This window comes from Sinocyclocheilus grahami, unplaced genomic scaffold, assembly GCF_001515645.1.
Source record: "Sinocyclocheilus grahami isolate Dianchi unplaced genomic scaffold, SAMN03320097.WGS_v1.1 scaffold204.1, whole genome shotgun sequence".
Lineage (NCBI taxonomy): Eukaryota > Metazoa > Chordata > Actinopteri > Cypriniformes > Cyprinidae > Sinocyclocheilus > Sinocyclocheilus grahami.
Genome location: NW_015505383.1, coordinates 1,123,605 through 1,129,578, shown reverse-complemented (window position 1 = coordinate 1,129,578; position 5,974 = coordinate 1,123,605).

Genomic DNA, 5,974 nt, shown 5'->3' with positions numbered 1-5,974 from the left:
AAATCACGTAATCACTAGGTAAGGTGTTGCTAGGTGTTTTGAGTGTCTTCAGAACAGCTTGACACAATGTAATGCTGTAATACACATCTGAAGTGTGTGTGTAGTGAGATTTAAAACGCTTCTGTGAGAAGACTTGAGTATCTACTGTGTGCTCCAGAACTCCCCTGACGTTTAGATGTAGTTATCAGGGAAGCTGTTCAACTTTATCACCTGCACTGCCAGTGTTTCAGAGTTTCTGCTGCACGGGGACACACAGCAAGAGGGGAGTGTTTGTCACTCATGACATAGCTGGAGAAGAAATCATTCAAGTCTTTCAGTTCATAATGATGATATGGAGACCCATCTGACAGGAAGGAGACAAAACAGTTTGGTTCATGGTTAATTCTATTGTTTTGGCTTTTGCTGTGAATCCTTAGGCTATCACTTCACACTACTGAGGTGAATCTGACAAAGACTTATTGTCTGGGTCAATAGGAAATTACTTTTTTGCCTAACTTCGAGTTAAAACAATAGTACAAATTAACAGCAATATATGTAAATATATATAATAAAAGAATACATTTAATATCTAATAAATTATCTAATAATAATATAATATTATTATATAACAATATATAATAATAATAATAATAATAATATAAATATATATATGTGTGTGTGTGTGTGTGTGTGTGTGTTGCAATGTCACATTATTTCCATGATTATTTAAATTCTAAGGGGGTCTGAATACTTTCCGTACCCACTGTATATATAGACACAAAAACAATGCAAAAAAATATAAATAAATAAAAAATGTAAGCAAGTAATCTTATTTTATAACTATATATTGTCATTTTATTAATCAATAATAATATTATTATAATTTATAATAAACAATATTTTATTATATAATATAATTTAATATTTTAAATAAATAATATAAAGATAAATCATATAAAAATATTTTTTTCCCCTTTTGAATTTGGTTATAAATGTGGCTTGGCTTGTGGCTTTTTGTAAGATTTGCCCATTGAGCTGCATAAAATAATTATTTACAAAGTGTTTTCATCCTTATGAATTCATGAATCAAGGAAGATAACTAAACAAAATATGGAGTGTTTTTTTATATAAATTCCCCAACACTAATTTATGATGTGACTTGTATGATGTATGGTTTCTGATGTAACCATATGCAACTAAGCAAAATATTTACCTCCTTTACTGTGTGCTGAGCAAGGTTTACCTTGCTCAGGGCTGTTCGAGACAAACTGAGTCAGCGTTCACTGGACACATCTATGTAATAACTTTTCAGAAGCCTGTGAGCTTATGGCCATTTCAAGAGCGGTCTATGCTTGAATGAGCAGTGTCAAAGGAAGAAGGCTTTAAATAAATAAATAAAAGGAAAAGGACAAATTAGTCCATTCAGCCAGCACTCCTGAGCCACGTTTATTTATTCTCTCTCTACACAAAGAGCTGGAGGAGAGTGAGTGAGTGAGTGAGGATGAAAAATCCTTCTCTCTGCCTCCAGATTTAAATCAACAAGACTGCGGTGAGCAAATCTCACACCAAACAAATAATGCATTTTATTTTGCCTCAATAAACTCCCAATTTGCTGCTTATTAATAGGTAGTTGTTAAGTTTAAGTATTGGTTAGGTATGTGGATGCAGAATATGTGCTTTATAACTACTAATAAACAACTGATATGCTAATAATAGGCATGATAATAAGCAACTAGTTATAAGTGAATTATGCTAAATATATTAAAGTGTTGCTGTCATGGTTGACTATAAAAAGACTGGCTGGTTAATGTGGTTAAATGAATTGACCATGCAAAATGAAATTCGGTCAACTCTTGCTGAACAGTTTTTGAATTAGTATTCTTTTAATAAGTCTTTAAATGAAACGAATGCATAGAACTGTCTGTTTGGACTTGTTTCCATTGCTACATTGTTTTTGCTGCATTCACTCTTGAGCCGAGGTGGTAGTGTCTGAAATAAAAGCAAGGTAATGCAGAGAAAATGACTTCAGTTCTTTAAAAGGGTCTGTAACTATCTTAGAATGAAATGCTGATCAAATCAAAGCTTCTTGATGATATTCAATATATTGTAGATCTCAGTATTTATGTATTGGTTCTGAAATAGTTTTATGCAAGATGTAAAACATAAAACAAGTCACATTGCCATGCTGCTTTCTCTAAACTAACATAATAAAGAATTAATTGTTTTTATTTACATGTGCCAATCTAAAAATACACAAGAAATACCTACAGTTTTCTGTTTCAGAATGAGAGTCCAAACAGCTGATAAAAGCCTCACGTTAATCCACAACTAATCCACACGACTGCTTGATCGTGCTTGACCTGTGCTTATTTCTCTCCTGATTCAGACGAGATGACTTTTTCATCATCCTTATTCATAAAGGATTCATATTTTAGCCGGAAGCAAAAGTTTGAAGTTAAAACGCCTTGATGATGGATTTGTTTCGTTTTCACTTCACAAGATGTTAATTGGTGGACTGGAGTGGTGTGGATTATTGTGATGTTTTTATCAGCTGTTTGGACTCTCATTCTGACGGCACCCATTCACTGCAGAAGATCCACTGGTGAGCAAGTGATGTAATGCTACATTTATCAAAATCTGCTCTGATGAAGAAACAAACTCATCTACGTTATGGATGGCCTGAGGGTGAGTACATTTTCAGCAGATTTTCATTTTTGGGTGAACTATTCCTTTAAACTCTAAACTAATGTTTTTAGAAAACTTGACAGCCAAATATAAAACATGTTAACGATGCAATAAGAATAAATGTGCTAAATTAGGTAATCTGTATTCTATTTTATGCCTAAAGCTTGACAAAAGTCACCTTTCCCCACATACCACAGTCATCTTTCACTGTTGAGAAAATGGATGAATTATATTAATGACTCATCCTGCACCACACAGATTTTTGTCCAATCAAATGCTCTCAAATAAGAATGTCCCTCCCCCAATACCATCTGAGTCTGACAAACAATGCTCACAACGTTACTTGGTCAACTGAAAATGCTAGTAACTTAATTTCTCCTGAGCTCCACACATGACATGAATTCATATACCCACAACTTACTAATTTGTGACCATGTTTTATTATTTTATTAATTTGTTGACCGAATTAATTAGTACAAGTAGGCCACAATTCCATTAAAATGACGGAACAAATGAGTAAAACATGGCTACAAATGAATAAGTCATGCTAATTATGTTTACGCGGCGCGATACGCAACGCGTAAAAAGACAGTATAAGTTATTATAACGGACAGGGCATCACAATATGGTAAGGGGCATAACATTTCCGTCACACGCTTGAAGTATTCGGCCAATCACAATGCACTGGATAGCTGGCCAATCACAGCACACCTCACTTTTCAGACCGAAAAATCGATGCGTTTCAGAAAGGCGGGGCATAGAGGAGCAACAATAATGTACAGTATGTGGAAAATAATGTGTTTTTTTACTTAAACTGCATAAACACATTTCATTACACCAAATAAGCAACATCATTTTTAGCAAAATCATATGACCCCTTTAATTGTTGAATGCATTGTTTTTTTCCCACATGTCATGTGCGTGGCTCCATACTAATCACAATGTGACTTAATTTTAAATTGCCAACAACTTAATCACGAATATATCTTGATTGCCTTCAGCACTCTTCTTAGGCAGAATCCAGTGCCTTATATGGATAGATGTGGACACACATTTGCATGTTTATTTGCATTTCATCATGTTTGTAATTCATACAGCCAGCCACCTCTGAGACACATCTAACGGCTCGTCCCTTGTGTCACTGTCAGTGACTGTAAAACACACGTCCGGCACAGGCTCTCAACACCAGCTCTGTAAGGAGCCGAGGGAATGGAGAGAGGCCGAGAGATCACTAACAGAGAGAATGAGGATCATCTCGGGGACAGATAATTCAAGGCATGTCATAAAACATCAATACTCCTCGTCCGGCCAGCACAGCTGCATGCTGGGAAATATTATGGCCTTAAATAATTCAGCACAGGAAGAAACTCCTTCATTTTACTGAAAATTCACATCATCTATACGTTTTGATTAGTTTTCATTGATCTAAACATATACACACTGTCAAAAAGTAAATAATGTATGTGTTATTCATTATAATACAGTGTCTTTATTAAGTATTTTCAAACCCTTTAATTTTTTTCAAACGTTTGTTTGATTGCTATTAATTAACTGTTAATATAATATAATATAATAAATGATTTGTATATTTAGAAATATTAATAATATAAATATAAAATATATTATCTTTGCTGTGTCATGAACAGTCTGAATACTAACACTAAAATGAATAATATAATAATATAATACAATACAATACAATACAATATAATATAATATAATATAATATAATATAATATAATATAATATAATTCAATACAATACAATATAATATAATAATGTAGTTAGTTCTAGTTAGTAACGTAATCATTACATTACACATTTTAGGTAATATAACCGGACTACTTTTTGATTACTTTTAGATTACTTTTGACCTGACTTGTTTATCACATTGATTTAAATAACATAATCATGTACCATATTGATATAAAAAATAATAAAACAAATAAAACAAAGAGAAAGAGAAAGAAAATGTATTCCAATAGTTGTTATTAACAACACAAAGTACATTAAACATTACATTACGTCAAGGTTTCCCAGACTGGGGTTCATGAAGAAACTGCAGGGTAAATAAAAATGAATGTGTTCATCAGTAGTTGATACAATGTTGAAACGTTGAGAAAACACTTCTTAAAATGTAAATTATTGTTTTAATTATAGCTACCGGACTGTGAATGTCCACAAAACTGAAAGATTTATTTTTGCATATAAGCGTAGGTTAGTTTAGAAAGGAACATTTAAATGAAGAATTAGGGAGAATCAATAAATTATGAATACTCTATTGCTATTGTGTAAATAATATGTAATCATGAAATCAATAAAAATGTAACTGTAGTCTGATTAGGAGTATTATAAAATGGAACATAGTCTAATTACCAGTACTTAATTTTTGGAATCTGATTATGTAATCCAGATTACATCAGTTACTACCCAGCACTGAATATAATATAATCATATAAATATTCAAATAATTATATTATATACATTTTAGTGTTAATATTCAGACTCTTCACTATGACACAGCAAAGTTTAGCTCCTCTGTACCTGAATTGAATTGTCTCTAGAACGTGATTGGACAGCCAGATTTACTTGATTAAACATGATTTAGAAACACACACATCTGTCGAAACTATGTCCCACAAGACAGATGCTGCTGCGGTGACTTTGGCATCTGAAAGTCTTTGAGCGCTCCAGCCAGCTCTGAAGCACAGTGAACCCACAAGACAGTGGATTGATGTTATCAGACACGCTCAATCCAATCTGACAGAGTGCACATCCAAAACAAACACAACCACAGCTTCTACACTGGACTGCTCCGCTGCAAAATGAAAGCAAACATGCATCATCTAAATAACTGTTGCATGGATATTAAGCAATAAAATAAAGAGAAACTGAAAACGGTAAGAAATAAATGTTTATTTAGCTTGTTTTGGCCATATTATATGCTAACAAACAGCTAAGAGCTTCAATAAGCATCTGACACAGTAGTTGATTGTTTTTAATTGTCATATGTTCAAAGAGTTTATCTTTTTTTCCCCTCTAATATCTTACATTTCAGGTATTTTTCACATATTTTAAATGCCTAGTAAAACACACACACACACACACAATAGGGTTCAGGTCATTCGCATTAAAGAACTAACAATGACCAATACTTTTACAGCATTTCTTTAAGAAATAGGTAAATGTAAAACCAAAATTTGCTGGAAATATACTCCAGGATGTGGATGAGTTTGTTTCTTCATGGAACAGATTTGGAGAAATGTGTCATTCCATCACTTGCTCACCAGTGGATCCTCTGCAGTCAACG